The following is a 21,905-nucleotide window of genomic DNA, read 5'->3' as shown; positions in this document are numbered from 1 at the left end:
AACAAACACTCCTACATTTGGCATTCCACTCTAGTTATTTACAAAGTCATGGATGAGTTCACTGCAACATCCATATACAGTAATGGATATAATAAGGTTTATCTCCCTTTAACTAATGGATCTAGTCATAAAAAGGAACAGTAAACCACATTTCTGTCTCTCTGGATAATTACTTGCCAAACTACAAGTGAATTCCATATCGAAGTCTAACATTCAGATAGTAATAGAACAATAGATAATAGTAAATATAATAGATAACAAAATATAATAGATTTTATTTTTTTAAAGAGTTTATTTATTTATTCATGAGAGACACACAGAGAGAGACAGAGACAAAGACAGAGGGAGAAGCAGGCTCCATGCAGGGAGCCGGATGTGGGACTCAATCCTAGGACTCCAGGATCATGCCCTGGGCCGCTTAACTGCTGAGCCACCCAGGCATCCCAATATAATATATTTTAAAGAGAATTTCTCAGTGCCACTATGCACACATATGATTACTAGAAAGAAAGGCAAAGTGACCAAAACCTAGAGATGAAACGGTAACTCCATTTTATAATAAAAAATATAGTAAGTTTATAAGGCAGTTTATAATTTAAAAAGTGGTTTCACATACATTAGTTCAATTTGCTCTTATGGTGAAGATATTATCATTTTACATGTGAAAAATCAGATTTTATTATTAATTTTTAATTTTATCCTTTCATATGCCACAGTGTTATTTTTCTAACTCCTTCAAAAATGATAGGTTGAGGGGTCAGAGGTTACAAACATGCACAAAATCTGCAACTGAAAATCAACTCATGGAAAATCAAAGGCTTGGTAAAAGTGCCCAGACTGGGTTATTATCAACAACTCCTTTGTGACTGTACTTACAGCACAGAACTACGATAAAAACGTTTGGGGGGCAGTCCCGGGGGCGCAGCAGTTTAGCGCCGCCTGCAGCCCAGAGTGTGATCCTGGAGACCTGGGATCAAGTCCCACATCGGGCTCCCAGTGTGGAGCCTGCTTCTCCCTCTGCCTGTATCTCTGCCTTTCTCTCTGTGTGTCTCTCATGAGTAAATAAATAAAATCTTAAAAAAAAAAAAAAAGTTTTGGAATCGCCAGAGGAAGAACATTAAGATGTTAAAAAAAAAAAAAAGTTATATTTTCATTACCAGAAGCCTAAACATCCATAGAGTAGGGTACCCCCCCCCAAATGACTATCAGCAGATTTTTCAGTACAAACTTTGCAAGCCTGATGGAAACAGCATGATATATTCAAAGTGGTAAGAAAAGAAAAAAACTTCCAACGAAGAATACTATATTCAGCAAAGTCCATCACTCAGAATTAAAGAAGAGATAGAGTTTGCCAACCAAGCAAAAGCTAAAGTTCATCACTACTAAACTAGCTTTACAAGAAATGTTACAGGGACTTAAGCTGAAAAGAAAGTGTCCTAATTATAACAAGAACACATATGAAAAAATAAATCTCACTGTAAGAGTAAATATATAATAAAGGTAGTGAATTACTTATAAGCTAGTATGAAGGTTGAAAGACAGAATTGCTTAAATTAATTATAATGATAATTAAAGGATACACAAGATAAAAAGATATAAAATGTAACATCAAAAACATAAAATAGGGGATCCCTGGGTGGCTCAGCGGTTTGGCGCCTGCCTTTGGCCCAGGGTGCAATCCTGGAGTCCCAGGATCAAGTCCCACATCGGGCTCCCTGCATGGAGCTTGCTTCTGCCTCTGCCTGTGTCTCTGCCTCTCTCTCTCTGTGTCTATCATGAACAAATAAATAAATCTTTAAAACAAACAAAAACAAAAAACGAAAAACATAAAATAGGGGTACCTGGGTGGTTCAGTCGGTTAAGGGTCTGCCTTTGACTCAGATCATGATCCCAGGGTCCTAGGATCAAGCCCCATGTTGGTCTCCCTGCTCAGCAGGGAGCCTGCTTCTCCCTCTCTCTCAAATAAAAATATTTTATTTTTTTAAAAATATTTTTTTTAATTTTTATTTATTTATGATAGTCACAGAGAGATAGAGAGAGTCAGAGACACAGGCAGAGGGAGAAGCAGGCTCCATGGACCGGGAGCCCGACGTGGGATTCAATCCCGGGTCTCCAGGATCGCGCCCTGGGCCAAAGGCAGGCGCCAAACCGCTGCGCCACCCAGGGATCCCACAAATAAAAATATTTTAAAAATAAAAAACAAAAACATACAACATCATGTTATGGGTAAAAGGGGGGACAACAGAATAGCTAGAAAACAATTAGCAAAATAGCAATAAGCACACAAACCTATCAATAATTATTTTAAATAAAAAAGACTAAATTCTCCAATCAAAAGGCATAAAGTAGCTGAATGGATTAAAAAAAACCCCAAGATCCTACATGCTGCCTACAAGAGACACAACGCACTTCAGATATGAGAAGACACACAGACTGAAAGTGAAGGGATGGAAAAAGATATTCCATGCAAATGGAAATGAAAAGAAAGCTGGGTAGCTACACTTACATCAGACAAAATAGACTTTAAACAAAGACTGTAGGGTGCCTGGGTGGCTCAGTCAGTTAAGCATCTGCCTTCAGCTCAGTTCATGATCTCAGGGTCCTGGGCTGGGACTGAGCCCTACATTGGGCTCCCCACTTAGTGGGGAGTCTGCTTCCCTGTCTGCCTCTCCCCTCACCCACTCCACCTCTCCGCTCATGCTTGTTCTCTCTCAAATAAGTAAAATCCTTAAAAAACAAAACAAAACAAAAAACCAAAGACTAATAAAAGACAAAGAAAGGTGTTACATAATGATAAAAGGGTCAATCCAGCGAGGAGATAGAACATTTGTAATTATTTATGCACCCAATATAAGAGCACCTAATATATAAAAGAAATATTTAGCAGAATTAAAGTGAGAAATAGCCAATAATATAATAGGGGATTTTAATACCTCACATCAACAGATAGATTATCTAGACAGAGTATCAATAAACATTGACCTTAAACAACGTTAGAGATTTAAGAGATATTTACAAGAACATTTCATCCCAAAGCAAGAGAATATACATTGTTCTCAAGTGCACTTGGAACATTTTCCAAGATTGACCATATATCAGTCCATAAAACAAGTCTTAATGAATTTAAGGGGATAAAAATCATATCAAGCATCTTTTACAGTCACAATGACATGAAACTAGAAATTAACTACATGACAAAAACTGGGAATAAGTGAATTAAACAATATGATAATGAACCAATGGGTCAAACAAGAAATCAAAAGACAAATCAAATAATGCTTTGAGAAACAAAAATGGAAATGCAACATAACAAAATTAATGGGATGCAACACAAGTAGTTCTAAGAGGAAAGTTCACGATGATTAAGTGCTTATTTCAAAAACAAGGTAAGTCTCAAGTAAACTATCTAATTTCACACCTCAAGGAAGTAGGGGGAAAAAGGAAGCCCAAAGTTAGGAGACAGGAAAAGATAATTGGAGCAGAAATAAATGAAATAGAGAGTAAAAAGACAATAGAAAAGATCACTGAAACTAAGCTGGTTCTTTGAAAAGATAAAATTGACAAACTCTTAGCTAGATCTACCAAGAAAAAAGAGAGGGCTCAACTAAAAATCAGAAATGAAAAAGGAAATATTACAATTGATATACAAAGGATCACAAGAAACTACTATGAATAATTACATGCCAACAAATGAATCTAGAATTACATAAATTCCTGGAAACATAGTATCTACCAAGACTGACTCATGATACAATAGAAAATCTGAACAGACTGACTGCTAGCAAGAAGACTATATGAGTAATAAAAAACCTCCAGGGATCCCTGGGTGGCTCAGCGGTTTAGCACCTGCCTTCCGGCCAGGGCGTGATCCTGGAGACCCGGGATCCAGTCCCACATCAGACTCCCTGCATGGAGCCTGCTTCTCCCTCTGCCTGTGTCTCTGCCTCTCTCTCTCTCCCTCTCTGCCTATCTCTCTCTCTCGAATAAATAAATAAAATCTTTTTTTAAAAAAAAAAAGTCCAAAACTGCACAGCTTCATTGGTGAATTCTACCTAACACTCAAAGAATTAATACCAATCTTTCTCAAGCTCTTCCAAAAAACAGAAGAGGGATAACTTGTACAATTTACAGGGCCAGCATCACCCTGATACCAGAACTAAAGATATCACAAAAAAAGAATTACAGATCAATATGCCTGATAAACACAGATGCAAAAATCTCTGCATTCTTATAATGTCCACATTACTCAAAGCAATATACAGGTTCAATGCAATCAATGCCTATCAAACTTCCAATGCTATTTGTCACAGAAATGGAATAACAAGGCTAAAACTTGTATGAAACCACAAAAAGATCCTGAATAGCCAAAGCAATCTTGAGAAAGAAGAACAAAGCTGAAGCCATCCCTCTCTCTGACTTCAAACTATATTACAAAGCTATCGTATGATTAAAACAGTATGATTTTGACAATAAAACAGACACATAGATCAACAGAACCAAACAGAAAGCCCAGAAATAAACTCATGCATGTATGGCTAATTAATTTGTGACAAAGGAGCCCAAAATATACAATGCAGAAAGAACAGTCTCTTCAATAAATGGAGTTGGAAAAATTGGACAGCTACATGCATGTGGGGAACCAGCTGCAGAGCTTATCTGAGAACTGAATCCCGTAGTCCTCAGCACACTGGGGATATGTAAGGTCAGCACAGACACTTGACCACGTTATTCTCCAGATACAGCTCCTCTGCTCCCCCTCCTAGAGATTAATAGACTATTCTCTTACCCTTTGAAGTAAGCATATGTTTCTCCACTTCCCAAAGTTATCACTGCCATAGCCAATCTACTAGCTCTCTTAATAAAAGGTGAAGGAAAGAAAGCTGGGGGGGGGGGGGGGGGGTCCAAGTTTGAGTCTCAGTTCCCCTGCCCCCAGATTAAAAATCAGTGAGACTCCAAATCTTTCTTCATATCGTCACCTATGACTATGCTGTCTCCATGGTAAGTGGCACCCGACACCCGAACAGGGACCAGAAGTTAGTAATCGTGAGTACTGTAGCAGCAATACTCTGTAACTTGGGTCTCAACAAGGCAGAGGATTGTGTTGTATGTTTCAGGCAGGGTAACAATGGAGCAGAATTTGTCTAGTCTAACATATTATGTTCCCCTTCTAAAATGTTTGCTTAAACAAGCTGGAACACATGCATTATCCACTAAACATTTATTTGCAGGAACTGTTCACTATATAACACCCTATTGCCCTTGGTTTCCAAAAGAAGGTATACTAGATGTAGAAACATGGAACCGGATAGAGAAAACTTTACAGAAACAACACAGATAGGTTTGAATGTTCCAATTCCAGTCTTTTCTGCCTGGGCTTTGCTTAAAACAGTGCTGAAACCATTGAGAGAGAAAAGAAAAGGAAAGCAAAGCATGAATATGTGGCGCCTCCACCCTCTGCTCCTGTGGAGGTAGTGCCGCACCATTCCCTTTACCTCCCTGTAACCGTTTTTTTTTTTTTTTTTTTTTTTTTTGGATAAAAAGGAGAAAATTTTTCTTACCAAACCTGTCCCCTCCCTTGAGGGTCAGACTCCATTGCAGTGAGCCATTGCCACTTCACACTTAATCCTTTCTGACCCAGGAAGATTTGTTAATTTTTTCCATTGAAGAGGTTCCAAATGGCCAGGGTGGACATTAATAGGGTACATAACTCATTTGATTTAAAGACTGTACAGGCCCTAAGGAATAATGTAAGAGAGAACAGTGTACAGTTCCCTTTAACTCAAACCTATATTGGAGGCCATGGCTCATATGTGGCTCCCTCCTTTGGCCTGGCATTAAATAGATATATGTTTACAATGGAAATCTGCTTTTGGAGACTTGGCTCAGGAACAGGCTCATATTAAGGAGCACGTTAATATCCCTGTTACTTTTGACATACTTGTTGGGACTGGAAATTTTCAAACTCTCTAAAATCAATTGACATACGCTCCCCAAACCTATGAGCAAATTTCCCTGACTGCCCAAAGAGTTTGGTGAACCCTCCCGTAATCCGGGGAACCCGTAAAGTCATTTACAAAATGCTTACAAGGGCCTTCGGAAAATTATGCTGACTTCATTAATTGCCTTACCACAGTGGTTTAGAGGCAGGTCATCCACGTGCAGGCTGCGGATGTTCCAGTCAAGCAGCTGGCCTATGAAAACACTAATTCTGACTGCCAAAGAGTCATTGCCCCTATAAGAGATAATCATTGTCCCTATAAGAGATAATCTATTTCAGATTATTTGAGAGTGAGCCAAAATGTGGGTACCCATGAACATCAACAGTTTTTGTAGCAGCTTTAAAAAAAGGCCCTTAAACCACAAAAAAGCAGGGAATTGTTTTAAGTGTGGAAAGCCAGGCCACATACAAAGGAATGCCATTCTGGCACATTTAAAAATAATATGAATGATCCTACCTCAACACCCAGCTTATACCCTTGGTGCCAAAAGGGCAATCATTAGTTTAATCAATGTCACTCTAAATTCCATAAGAATGATTCTCCTCTCCCTTCTACACCATCAGGAAACTCCCAATGGGGCCATCCTCACCCCGACAAACAATGCAAGGGCACTCTACCCAATGATGGTGAGCAATGGACTACCTCATGTCTCAGCACTGCCACAATGGGGAGTGCTAGATTAGACATACCTTATAAATATGATTCCATACTTACCCCTTCTATCTATCTATCTGAACTCAAGTCATACAAACAGGAATTTATGGACCCATTCCTAAGAGAACCAGTCTCACTGTAGGCAAAAGTCGAATGACAATGAAAGGTGTTCAAGTTTTTCCTGGGGTCATAGATGAGGATAATAGGGTGAGCTTAGACTTATGATCACATCTAATGGACACATAACATTCACCGCTGGTTAATCAATTGCCCAATTATTGCTCCACCCTTATATCTCAAGATTGTAACAAGATAAGGAACAACTAAGAGGATTTGGCAGTACAGGTACTCATCATGAACAATGGGCAAAAGAGGTTACAGAGGAACAGCCTATGCTTTCCCTGATCATTAAATGGTAAATGTGTTAATGGATATCTTGATATGGGCACTGATGTAACTGTTCTAGTCCGTCATGAATGGCCAACATTTTGACCTTTAAAACAGATCTCCACATCCCTTGCAGGACTGGGAACCCCTGGATGGTTAAGTCAAAGCTCTAGCATTCTCACTTAGAAAGACCCTAAGGGGGCCTCAGGAAAAGTCATTCCCTATGTGGCCTCTATTATATTATGAAGCATGCGAAGGGTACCATTGCCTCTAAACCTAAGGGTATTCAGATAATAGAACGAATGGGCTATAAAGAACGACAAGGATTAGGAAGATATGGGCAAAAAAATCAAAGAACCCATCACCCCCTCCTCACAGATTGGAAGACATGGGTCAGATTATGAGCAAAATTTTTAACTGTGGCCAATGCTGAAGAATTCCCAGGCCATGCCATCTTTCTAACATGGCTTACAGATACTCCCGTATGGATGAAGCAGTGGCCTATAACTAGGGAAAAGTTACATAATTTACAGGAACTTGTTAAGCAACAATTGGAGGCAGGACATATTGAGCCTTCTCATAGTCCTTGGAATACCCATGTCTTTGTACTTCCTAAAAAATCTGGAAAATGGCATTTAAGAATTAAGAGCAGTTAACAAAGTCATGCAATCTATGAGAGCTTTATAGCCCAGACTCCTGTTGCCTTCCACAATAACTCTTGATTGGCCTTTAATAATCGATTACAAGATTACAATCGATTACAATCGATTTACATACTAGATTGCTTTTTTACTATTTCACTGGCTACTCAAGATAACGAAAAATTTGCTTTCTCTGTCCCTTCCATCAATAATATTGAACCAATGCAGAGATGGTCCTTCCACAGGGCATGGCTAATAGCTCTATTATACGTCAATATTATGTGGCTCTTTCTTTTTACAATATTTTACACCAATATTATGTGGCTCTTTCTTTTTATTTTTCCCCAAAGCCTCTATTATCCACTATATGAATGATATACCACTGGCCTCAGCCACACAATCAGAACTTGACACTCTTTTCTTATAAGTACAAGCAATGTCTAATTGAATGGAATTTACAAGTAGCCCCTGAAAAAATTCAACAGACCCCTCCTTTCCAATATTTGGGCTACCTTATGGATAAATCTACCATTAGGGCACAAAAGGTTTCTATCAGAAAAACAAACTCCCAAACTTTAAATGACTTTCAAAAACTGCTGGGAGACATCAATTGGATTCACCCTTTATTAGGCATCCCTACCATGTCCTATCACATTTGTTCAACTCTCTACAAGGTGACCCTGCCCTAATTCTTGTCACCTGAGTCCCCAAACCGAAGAGGAACTGGAAACTATAGAGCTAGCCATTAACTGCTTGCAAGCTCACCAAGTTAATCCACAATTTCCTGTAAAATTACAAACTATTTGGTCAGATATATCCCCCACTGGGGTGCTCATACAGTTTATACCTGACCCAGTCATCCTAGAATGGATCCATTTATCATGAGGAATCTTGATCCCTAACCCCGTATCTGACTCTAGTTTGCAAAACAATTACCAAGGGGTGTTCTACATGTGTACAATTATTAGGAAAAGAGCCTGATCAAATACTGTTACCTTTTACCCAAGAACAACAAAAGGCACTCTGGCATTCTTCTGTGGAATGGCAGATTGCCCTTGTTAACTATTTGGAGAAGTTACTAATGACTCACATTCCAATAAGCTATTACAATTCATTGCCTCCACCTCCTTTGCTCTTCCCACTGTTATTCAAAATTCACTGATCCCTAATGCTCAAACTGTTCTTATAGATGGATCCAGTCAGTAATGGCAAAGCTGCATATTGGACTTCTGATGACTCCTAGGCAGAAATCACTTGCTATACCTCTGCTCAATGAGCTGAAGTTTTCCTGTTATTCTAGCTTTACAAGCTTTCCCTCAACCTCTCAATATTGTTTGACTCCCATTACACTGTAGGGGTAGTCCGTCTTATTGAAACTGCAACAAGCACATACCCCCTGAGGACCTTAGCTTCCTGTTCTGAACTTTACAACAACTTATTCTCTCTTGCTATCATGCCCTTTATATAACTCACATTCCAAACTCCCAGGACCCCTGGCCCTGGGCAATGCTGTTGCCAATTCATTAGTATGTTCCATATTTCACCAAACACAGGCTTCTCATGCTCTTTTTTAACCAGTCTTCACATAGCCTTTGCAAATTATTCCCTAATCTCTTGCTTGACAGATTGTACACTCCTGTCCATCCTGTCAACAATTATCTTTCCAGGTGATCAATTTGGGAGTTAACCCTCACAGCCTTGCTCCCAATAAATTCTGGCAAATGGATGTGACTCATGTAAAACAATCTGGCCACTTGTCTTACATTCATGTGTCCATAGACACCTTTTCTCATATGGTCTGGGCTATTCCGCTCTCAGGGGAAGCTGTAACCCACGTACACCAACATTGCCTTGAGGCTTTAATAGTCATGGGACTTTCAAAAACCATTAAAACTAACAACAGTTCAGCCTCTACTAGTAAAGCTTTCACTCAATTTCGCTCTACATGGGGAATCACCCACATCTTTGGTATACCCTATAATCCACAAGGCCAAGCTATCATGGAACACATGAATGCCACTCTTAAAACATAATTGAAAAAATAAAAAGAAGGAATAGGAGACAGTTATCCCCCACTACACCTTTCCGTTATTACCTTCAATTTTTTATCTTTTGCGGATGATGGCTACTCTGAGGTAGAACACCATCAGGGTGTCAACGACACCACACCACAAAGAGACCCTGGTTAGAAGGGAGACACCCAGAAACGGGCCAATGGAAAGGACCTGATCCCCTTATAACATGGGGAAGAGGTTATTTCTGTGTAAAAGAGGATAATAAAACTTGCATTTGGGTTCCAGGTCACTGGGTGAAAGCTTACCATGGACACAGAGGAGGTAATGCAAGGGATGAAGAGACTATGCCTCAACAGAAAGGGGCAAAGCGTGGCCTGTGTGCTGTTATTTCAGACCCAACAGGCTCTGATGATGACTTGGGGCAAGTGAAGATGACGACAGATGAAGCCCAGAGAAAGCTCCGTGTATTAGGCCAACCATAAAATCCTGCTAATGTATTTCTCATGATGGTAGCCATCATCAGTAGTACAATAGGGGTCGCTGAGGGTATTCAATATTGGGCCCATATCCCTCAGCCCGGGCTGATCTGCCACCTACTGTTAATCTCAATGATACTATGTGGTTGCTTCCCCCTCTCTTATCTCTACTAGCTCTCTTAATAAAAGCTGGAGAAAACAAAGCCTCAGGGTCCAAGTCTGAGTCCCAGTCCCCCTGTCCCCCAGATTAAAATTCAGTGAGACTCCATGTCTTTCTTCATACCATTGCCTCCAACTATCCTGGCTCCATGGCACATGCAAAAAGAACAAAACTGAGTCACTTGCTTAAACCATACACAAAAATTAACTCAAAAGAGATTAAAGACTTTAACATAGGCCTGAAACTAAAACTCCTAAAAGCTAACATAGGCAGTAAGGTCCCTGAAACCAGTCTTGGTGATGATTTTTTGGACCAAAAGCCAAAGCAACAAAAACAAAAACAATCAAGTGAGACTTCATCAAACTAAGAAGATTCTGTACAACAAACGAGATCATCAATAAAATGAAGGCCAACCCGAGTTGGAGAAACTAAGTGCAAATCATATCTGATTAGGAGTTAATATCTAAAATACATGAAAAACTACAACTCAATAACCAAAAACCAAATACTCCAATTAAAAATGGGCAGAAGATAGGAATGGACATTTTTCAAAGACATATAGAAGCCACAGGTATATGAAAAGATGCTTACCATCAGTAATTACCAGAGAAATGCAAATCAAAAGCACAATGAGGTATCACCTACCATCTGTCAAAATGGGTATTTTATTTTTCTTTTTTCTTTTTTTTCAAAATGGGTATTTTATTTTATTTTATTTTTAAATTTTTATTTATTTGTGATAGTCACACAGAAAGAGAGAGAGAGAGAGGCAGAGACACAGGCAGAGGGAGAAGCAGGCTCCATGCACCGGGAGCCCGACGTGGGATTCGATCCCGGGTCTCCAGGATCGCGCCCTGGGCCAAAGGCAGGCGCCAAACCACTGCACCACCCAGGGATCCCTCAAAATAGGTATTTTAAAGACAAGAAGGGGCATCTGGCTAGCTCAGTCAGTGGAGTATGTGACTCTTGATCTCAGAGTTGTGAGTTCTTTTTTAAAAGATCTGTACAGATCTTTTGGATGTACAGATTTCTTACATAAATCTTTTAAATAAGACAAGAAATGACAAATGCTAGAAAAGATGTGGAGAAAAGGGAGCCCTTGTGAACTGTTAAGAATATAAATTGGTATAACCACTATAGAAAATAGTATAGAGGCTTCCTCAAAAATTAAAAATAAAACTACCATGTGATCCAGCTATTCTGCATCTGAGTATTCATCCAAATGAAAACACTAACTTGAAAACACGTATGTACCCCCATATTCACTGTAGCATTATTTGCATTACTATCTAGGCACTATAGCCAAGATATGGAAGGAACCTATCAATGGATGAATGAAGAAAGAAACTGCTGTATATATAAAATAAATAATGGAATATTATGCAACCATAAAAAGAAAGAAATCTTGCCATTTGTGACAACATGGATGGATATTACAGGCATTATGCTAGGTGAAGTAAGAAGATAAATACCATATGGTCTCTTAGATGTGTGGTCTAAAAAAAACAAGCAAAGAAAAAATCAAGCTTATAAATACAGAGAACAGATTGGTGGTTGTAGGAGTTAAGGGGTGGGGGATGGGAGAAATGGGTGAACTGGTTGGGTTTCTAGTTTAAATAAACTGAATTTAAAAATGTTAAATAAATTAGATTTTTTTTAAAAATTTTTATTATAGACACACACACACACACAGAGGCAGAGACATAGGTAGAGGGAGAAGCAGGCTCCATGGACCGGGAGCCTGACATGGGATTCGATCCCGGGTCTCTAGGATCATGCCCTGGGCCAAAGGCAGGCACCAAACCGCTGCGCCACCCAGGAATCCCATAAATTAGATTTTTAAAAAATGATATTTTCATCATCAGAACCCTAACCATGAGAACCCTACTACTACTTTTGCTTTAGGCCTACTCCTTAAATCTCAAGTACACTTGGAATAGAATAACCACCACAAAACATTAAGGATTTTCTTTGAATAAAAGATGTTTAAATTGACTCTTGAAATCCAACCACCACTGATGCAGCACTATTAACTTTGAGTGATGGCAAAAAAAAAAAAACAAAAAACAAAAAACAAAAAAAAAAAACCAACTTTGAGTGATGGCTTTTCTAAACACACTGCATTCTGGAGACAGATCAAAGGTTTTATCTTGCTCCCACAATGACCCATGTCATGGCTTCTACATAACTTCAACAGCATTGTTTGCAATCGCGAATTTAACCAAGTTTCCGTTATTGTTGTTTTTTAAATCTCCCTCCTATCCTTTGGTATACATAACATTCCTAACATGCTAGAGGTGTAGAAGGGTGGCTGAAAGAGTAGAAAAGGAGAAAAATACCTGCAGTACAAACACAAACAACCAGCATCTTCCTCACTGAGACACCCAGATATATCTTTTCTCTTGGGGCCAACTACTCAGGTTGAATTTTTCCCTGGTTTCTTGGATGTTATATGTGCAAACCTCCATTCTCATCACTAGTCATTCACTCATGGTACTTTGCTGGGAATTATACCAAATTATTAAGATATACTTGGTCTTCTGGAAACTGAGAAATATAATCCACAGAAAACTTACGGAGACTGAATTAAATAAGAGAACAGTCACAAACCTTCAGAATTTGCATTGGTCTTATCACCTGTTTTGACATATGTTATAGAGAAGGCACAGTATATGGTGGTGGGTAAGGTAGAGCTATCAGAATTGTGTGTTTAGATGAGGTGAGGCTATTCAGGTACAATCCAAAAAGTTAAAGACTGTGCTGGTTCATTAGGAGAGACATCCTAAGAGTCTCCCTCATCTCCTAGTTGCACTGAAAGAGACTACCCACTGTATCCTCAAAAGTGAACGTAAGAGTAAAGCACTGACTGCTTCATGAGTTCCAGGAAGATACTGTGGGAGAGATTAAAAACACCACACCTCCATTCTTTGGGATAATCTCAGTCTTCTTCTCCAGTGGAGCTTATAGTTTCATGGCCAAGATGGCAAAAATAAACACTGCAGGTGAATGGGAAAAAAAATGTTTCCAGGGGAACAAAACAGCAGCTGGATGTTAGATTTGCAACAATTATTAAGTGTTCTATGGAGAATCTTTGTTTTACATAATAAATTAAAAGCTAATACAAGTAAATCAAACCAGCTTTCTACAGAGGCTGAAAGACATGCACCTGCATAGTGGCTGGAACCACCATCTATCTGTCCTTCATCACACACACCCACACATCCCATAAACTTCTTCTAGTCCATTATCTGAAATGTGTACCATTAAAGAGTTACACCCTTGCATCTGCTATAAAAAGACAAATTCCTTTCTGAGCAGCAATATTTCAGGCAATCAGCTCTACCTTCTTCATTAATCAGACAGTTAGAAGCTAGTATATCTAGAAAGGACCTAGGGGAATGATGGGAAAAGCAGAATTGTTCACGTTATCAATATTTATTTATTATTATTTTTTTTTTACGTTATCAATATTTATTGAGAGTCTACTACTGAAGACCATAGTAGCAAGTGGGGATACAGTGATGAATTAATTCACTCCTTCAACTCAAACTCCCTCCCTCAGTCATTCCTTCACTCATTCAACAGATGTACCAGGAACTGGGATATAATATAAATTCTGCCCTCAGAGGGACATAATCCAATGAAAGAAATATTTATGTCTACAAAGCAAGAATACATTTAAAAAAAAACAAAACAAGTGCTATGGAAGCTAGATTGGAAAGATTAGTATTAGATGAGGGAATCAAATATGGATTCATGAAAAAAGGCATTTAACCTGAATGTATAGAATGGCTAGCATAGGAATATGCTAAATGGGCAAGATGGCTGAGGAAAAGTCATAAAACTGCTAACCTACCACTGAAAGGGGCCTGCCAGCAGGAGGCAGCAGAACTCTAAATGCCAGACGCTCAGGAGAATGGAAGTAGGGAAAGTGAATGATGAGGTGTACAGAAGGGAAGGGGGGAATTCCAGAGGAAAATAGCATGTCGTGCCTTACCAATGTGCCTGTGGCCAGGCCTATATATATTTGTGTCTCAGGCCTTATACTTCTGAAAGTACAATTCTTTAGATCTTGGAGATTCTCTAGCCAAAGCCCTCATTTTACACAAAACAGAAGAGCTTGATAAATTCCCAAAGTCACAGAGCTAGTAGATGGTTGTTCTGAGATTATAACCAAGTTGCCCTGAAATGAATGTAATGGTCTTTCCATTTGTACCAAAGCTTATCAACTGGCTAGAAGCATCTTTTATGTGTATATATGTACACACTATAGTGGGGGGACAAAAAGACTGATGTCTCAGGAGAAATATGAGTTATGAAGGTTAAGAAACACAGACTTGCACATTTGCACATCCTGAGAGAAGTTTCCTTTGGAAATAGGATTGAACTAGAAACTTAAGCTACAATTTTGCCATCTATGAATGGTCTATGAATAAGCTTCTAAAATCTTAGCTACCAAGATATCTGCTTCACACATCAACTCCCCTGTTATTACTATTGTTATAAATGAAAATGACAGGTTTACAGATGACCAAAGATTGACTTCTCAGCAGGATAAAATGGAACCAGCAGAAAAGAAGTCTCAATCATCTACCAATTGAGTTTTCAAAGAATTGAAAGCATCTCTATTCCTAGCCAGATTTCCAATGCAGAAAGATACTCTGTCCTAACAGCAAATATGAGTTGATGGGAGGGACATAAAAATGTTTTAAAGCAAGTTGCACTGGGTCTTTTTATATATCTATTCTGGGAAACTTCTCTCTCCATCAGAATTAAGTTTCCTCCACCCAGTAAGTCATATTCATTTCCCATAATTCCAGACCACTCAGAATAATGTTAAGCAGGTATGATGTTAACAAATCACAGAATTAAGGAATGTTGGCAAGTATCTAAGACATCTGATCGGTTTTTAAATAAGATGCAACTAGCCCAGAGAAATAAAGTGAGTTGGCCAAGATCACACACAATAAAGATGGAGAACCAGTCTCAAAAGCAGATCTTGTGCCTTCACACTTTTCTTGTCCATCTACGGCCTGAGGACAAGCTTACCTGGGGAGTATAGTACACTAAGAGTTTGTTTGTTTGTTTATTACGCTAAGGGTTTAGGCTTTAATCAGGGATGGTCCCAGCTTCCTACCTCAAGTGGGACTTTATTCTAATATTTCCAATATTTACCTACAAACACATTAAAAGATTATGTTTTTCTTCCAAAGCCATGAATATGACAGAGTAACTTTTTTTAGTTATGCCTAAATGAACATAAGATACTTACACAACTGTGTTATTTTCTTCTATGTAATTTCCCCTTTCACTTTTAAGTATCTGATCACTTTATGAGTAAACGTATGATAAGTACAGCTTCCATGACTACTTTTGATTTAGATGATATGGACATGTTCTACAAGAGAGAATGGTAAAGAGGATGACTGCTTGATAAAAAATGATATTGCTACTAACATTATCTTGATATTATTATCAAGACTACACTTTGAATTAGGAAAGCTTTTAAATATTTACTAATAAGTGAAAAAAATCAAGTTACAATACTGAATATAATCTATGATGACACCTTGTAAAATCATGTTTTAAAAAAGTTAAAAAAGTTAAAAATTAAAATAACAGCTATTGTGTTACAGTTTAGAATTGTGAGCAAATGCTATTTATAAACTAACAGTGAACTATTCAATATTTTGATACATTTTACATCATAAGACTAAATTATAAATTAAAATTCAATAAAAGAAAAACTTTTATATATCACTTGGGTAAGAGACTAGAGGATGCCATCAGCCACAGTTAGAAGTAAAGGAGAGCTTTCACAGCACTCTAGGTATGCCAACTAATCAATAAGGAAGAATGTTCTAGATATTTGACTTTTTCATGGCTGATTCCCTGTCAACTTGGATCTGAAGTGGATTTGTGTGGCTTAGTTTTTATATATTTTTATATATTTATAAATTTAAGGCTGAAACGGTGGACTGTATCTTCCTGATTATCTTTCCCTAACATTTAGCAGTTTCAGAAGAGTGCCTTAGTTTAGTATCAGAGGAAAAAGATGCAAGCTTCCTCCCAAGATATGTCTTGCACTTTAAAACTCCAAATACTGTAACATCACCATGCTTTATAGACCCAGTATTTTATTAGACAGAGGCAGGATAACTGAAATTTAGCAAGAAAGGTATCAAAAAATGAGTTTTCAGAGACACTCAAAACAAGCATCATATATTCATTTTCTTATGCAACCATGACATTATTTTTTACTAAGTTTATTAATTCCAGTATAGTTAGTGTTATATTAGTTTCAGGTGTACAATATAGAGATTCAACAATTCTATACATTATTTAGTCCTCATCAAAGTATGCTCCTTTTAATCCCCACCTCCACCCACCCCTCTGGTAACCAGTAGTTTGTTCTTTGTAGTTAAGAGTCTGTTTTTTGGTCTGCCTTTCTCTTTTTTCCCCCCTTTGTCCATTTGTTTTATTTCTTAAATTCCATATGAGTGAAATCATGGTATTTGTCTTTTTCTGATGTATTTCACTTAGTATTATACTCTCTAGCTCCATCCAGGTCATTGAAAATGGCAAGATTTTCTTTTTATGACTGAATGACTCCATTATACACACACACACACAATCAATGGACACTTGGGCTGCTTCCATAGTTTGGATATTATATATACTACTGCAATAAACATAGAGGTGCATGTATCCCTTTGAATTAGTGCTTTTATATTTTGGGGGTAAATACCCAGTAGTGTCATTGCTGGATCATATGGTAGTTCTATTTTTAACTTTTTGAGAACCCTCCATACTATTTTTCACAGTGGCTGCCCCAGTTTGTACTACCACAGTGCCCAAGGGTTCCTTTTTCTCCACAGCCTTATCAACACCTGCTGTTTCTTGTTACTGATTTTAGCCATTCTGACAGGTATGAGGCAATACCTCATTGTGGTTTCAATTTGCCTTTCCCTAGTGAGTGATAACAGCCTCTTTTCATGTGCCTGTTTGCCACGTGGATGTCTTCTTTGGAGAAATGTCTGTTCATATCTCCCGCCTTTTTAAAAAAGTAATCCCTACACCCAGTGTGGGACTAGAACTCATGATCCCAAGATCAAGAGTCACATGTTCCTCTGACTGAGCCAGCCAGATGCCCCAGTCAGTGCATTTTTTAATTGCATTATTTGGTTTGGGGGTGTTGAGTTTTATTAGCTCTCTCTATATTTTGGATACTAACCCTTTATTGAATATGTAATTTTGCATATGTCATTTTCCCCCATTCCTAAATTGCCTTTTAGTTTTGTTGTTTCCTTTGCTGTGCAGAAGCTTTTTATTTTGATGTAGTCAAAGTTTATTTTTGCTTTTGTTTCCTTCCTATGCCCCAAGAGACATATCTAGAAAAATGTTGCTATAGCCAAGGTCAGAGAAATTACTGCCTGTGCTCTATTCTACAATTTTTATGTTTTTAGGTCCCAATTTTAGAACTTTAATCCATTTTGAGGTTTTGTTTGTGTGTATGGTATAAGTGATCCAGTTTCATTCTGTTGCATGTAGCTAACCTGTTTTCTCAATACCATTTGTTAAAGAGACAGTCTTTTACCATTAGTCTTTCTTTATCAAAGATTAGTTGACCATATAGCTGTGGCTTTATTTATGAGTTTTTTATTCTATTCCATTGATCTATGTGTCTATTTTTGTGCCAGTACTATACTGCTTTGATTACTATAGCTTTATAATAAAACCTAAAGTCTGGAATTGTGATACGTACAGTTTTATTCTTTTTCAAGATTGCTTTGGCTATTCGAGGTCTTTTATAGTTCCATAGTAATTTTAGGATTGTTTGCTCTAGTTCTGTGAAAGATGCTGTTATAATTTTGATTGAGATTGCATTAAATCTGTAGATTACTTTGGGTAGTGTAGACATTTTAACAATATTTGTTCTTCCCACTCATGAACATGGAATCTCTTTCCATTTCTTTGATCAATGTTTTAAAGATATTAGAGTACAAGTCTTTCACCTCCTTTGGTTAGGTTTATTTCTAGGTGTCTTATTTTTGGTGCAATTGTAAATTAGATTATTTTCTTAATTTCTCTTTCTGGTGCTTCATTATTAGTGTATAGAAATGCAAAAAGATTTCTGTACATTGATTTTATATCCTACGAGTTTACTGATTAACTAGTTCTAGTAGTTTTTTGGTGGAGTCTTTCAGATTTTATATATATACATATATACATACATACACACACACACACATATATATAGTATCACATCAACTGAAAATAGTGAAACCTTTACTTCTTCATTACCAATCTGGATGCCTTGTATTTTTGTTGTTGTTGTCTGATGGCTGTGGCTAAGACTTCCAGTACTATGTTGAATAAAAGTGGTGAGATGGACCTACTTGTCTTGTTCCTAACTTTAGGGGAAAAAACACTCAATTCTTCCCCATTAAGGATGATGTTCGCCGTGGGTTTTTCATCTAAGGCCCTTATTATGTTGAGATATGCTTCCTCTAAACCTACTTTGTTGCAGGTTTATCATGAATGGATCTTGTACTTTGTCAAATGCTTTGTCTGTATTTGTTTATTTATATGAAATAAACATATGGTTCTTACTGTTTCTCTTGTTTATGTGATGTATCACTTTGACTTGTGAATACTGAACCACTCTTGCATCCTGGGAATAAATCCCACTTGATTGTGATGGATACCTTTTTAATGTATTGTTGATTTGTTTTACAAGTATTGAGGATTTCTGTATCTATGTTCATCAGAGATACTGGCATGTAGTTCTTTTTTTGTGATGTTTTTATCTTTGGTGCCAGGGTAATGCTGAACTCAGAATAAATCTGGGAAGTTTCCTTCCTCTTCTATATTTTGAAATAGTTTGAGAAGAGCAGGTATTAGCTCTTTAAAAGTTTGGTAGAATTTACCTGTGAAGCCATCTGGCCTTGGATTTTTGTTTGTTAGAGTTTTTTGTTACTCATTCAATTTCATTGCTGGTAATTGGTCTGTTCAAATCTTCTGTCTCTTCCTGCTTCAGTTTTGGTTATGTTTCTAGGAATTTCTCCATTTCTTCCAGGTTGTCCAATTTGTTGGCATGTAACTTTTCATAATACTCTCTTAAAAATGTTTGTATTTGTCATGTTGGTTATTTCTTCTTTCGTTTGTGATTTGGAGGTTTTTTTTCTTTTTTCTTTCTCTTTTTTTTTTTTTTTTTTTTTTAGTGAGTCTGGCTAGAGGATCATCAATTTTATCTTTTCAAAGAACCAGAGCCAATTAAAAAACAAAACAAAACAAAACAAAACAAAGAACCAGATCCTGGTTTCATTGCTCTATGATGTTTTTTAGAGGTCTCTCAAATCAGAGAATCAACTTTTTTTTTTTTTTTAAAGATTTTATTTATTTGAGATACAGCACAGCACGGGGAATGGCAGAGGGAGAAGCAGGCTCCCTGTTGAGGAGGGAGCCCGATGCAGGGCTTGATCCCAGGACCTTAGGATCATGACCTGAGCCAAAGGCAGACACTTAACTGACTGAGCCACCCAGGCACCTTGAGAATCAGCTCTTTATCAGAGTTTTTAGAAAAAAATTAGGTAGGCATAGAAAAAATGACAAGAGTATGCTCTTTCAGATATTAGCCAAGCTTTGTATTGAGATTTTGGGGTCTATAACCAGAAGGCCATATATAAAATTCTCAATATTAATCAGTATTTATTTTCATGAAATTCCTTAATGAGATAAACAAGATAAATCTTATTAATACCTTAAATTTGTATATTTTATAAAACTTTACAAAGTATTTTATGTACTTCCCCTTTAAAAAAAAAGAACAGCTTTTATGTTGAGTAAAATTGGATTATTCCCATTTTACAGACGGAGTATCTAAAGCTCAGAGAGGTTTGGCTTGGCCAAAAGGACCTTACTCAAAGGGAAAGGATCCAAAACCAAGTCTTCAGACTTAATCTAGTGCTTTCTCTCTACTGCCTCCTCCAGGATGGTTTGATTAAGCTTGCATAATGGCAGAAAAATGAACCTGATGCTCTCTTACAGTCTTCTTCAGGCCAAAAAAATTTTAAGAAGTTGGTAGTGAATAAGTTGAGAGTATCCCAACCATCAGATAGATTTCCTAATGACTTACTAAAGCATATTATGCACCATCATCAGTAACTGTTAGAAAAAATAAGGAACAGAAGGTTAGAACAGATGTTCATTAAATAGACATAAAAGCTACTGATCTAGGGGTGCCTGGGTGGCTCAGTCAGTTGAGCATCCTACTCTTGATCTCGGCTCAGGACATGATCTTAGGGTCCTGGGATGGAGCCCCACATCAGGCTCAATGGTTAGCGGGGAGCCTGCTTGGGATTTTCTCTTTCCTTTCCCTCTGCCCCTCCCAACCCTCTTATGTGTGCACCCAAATAAATATTTTTTTTAAAAAGGTATTATCTAATCAGCAAATCTATAATATAAGGCTGTCCTTCGGGATCCCTGGGTGGCGCAGCGGTTTGGCGCCTGCCTTTGGCTCAGGGCGCGATCCTGGAGACCCGGGATCGAATCCCACATCGGGCTCCCGGTGGATGGAGCCTGCTTCTCCCTCTGCCTGTGTCTCTGCCTCTCTCTGTGTGACTATCATAAATAAATAAATAATAAATAAAGAGCTCCTTTAAAAAAAAAAAAAAAAAGGCTGTCCTTCATTTGAGTTTGCAGTTAGTTATAAACAATGATTGCTCCAGCACTCATGTTAATAAGGGAACTCAGTATGCAAAAAGGATCCAAGGTGCAGAATAAGCCAAAGGTGCAGAATAAGCCAAAACAATAGTAACAGAATGCAAGTATATGGAAAAACTAAATTTCTCAGGTAATCAAAGAAATAAAAATTAAGATACCATGTTTTATCTATGAATCTACAAAACAGTTTCTTTTAATAGTAACACTTAGTGTTGGTGGACATACTGAAACAGACAATCTCCCACAGTCCTTCCTAGAGGAAATATGATTGGAGTCAGCTTTTTGGAAGCATTCTAAAGATGGTTTATTAAATTTTATGTACTTAACCAATAATTCAACTTAACATATCCTAAAAAATGCAGTCTAATGTGCAAAGATGAACATTTTACGAAGGTAAAAAACAGCAAGATAACAATCATTTAACAAAAGGGGTTCATTAATAAACCCTATCATGTTTGTGAGGCCTTTCCTGCCCTCCGACAATCTTGCAGTATATGCTGTCTGTCCCAGAGCACCTTTCTCAGATCCCTTGCAATTGTTGTAATCCAATAAGACTAGAAATATCTCAAGAGCAAGGACTACGGCCATCCTTCTGCCTCAAAGGCCTACCATGGGCTAAAATACTTGGGCCCTAATCAAAAAAGAAAGCCCTAAAGTCAACTTCAACACTCTAATATCAATCTTTCTCTCTTCATCAAATTGGTACAATACCAAAATTATATTTATCTGTAGCTCTCTGAAAGTTCTCTATTGAGAGTGGCCTTTCTACCTCTAACAAAGGTATTATTTCTCAAAGACACCAGCTAGTTAGACCTTAACTCTAATAACAAAATAGGCAATGACCTGAC

At 37.7% G+C, this 21,905-nt stretch overlaps 1 protein-coding gene across 11 annotated transcripts in view; it reads right to left on the bottom strand.

Annotated features, from left to right (window-relative positions):
* The window catches only part of TMEM108 (transmembrane protein 108), a 640,726-nt gene that overhangs the window by 279,189 nt on the left and 339,632 nt on the right, over window positions 1–21,905 (bottom strand). The gene's annotated exons all lie outside the window — the stretch shown is intronic.

Source organism: Vulpes vulpes, chromosome 11 (assembly GCF_048418805.1).
Source record: "Vulpes vulpes isolate BD-2025 chromosome 11, VulVul3, whole genome shotgun sequence".
NCBI classification, from domain to species: Eukaryota; Metazoa; Chordata; class Mammalia; order Carnivora; family Canidae; genus Vulpes; species Vulpes vulpes.
Note: the sequence above shows the minus strand (reverse complement) of the source record. Positions and strands in the feature narration are given on the sequence as shown.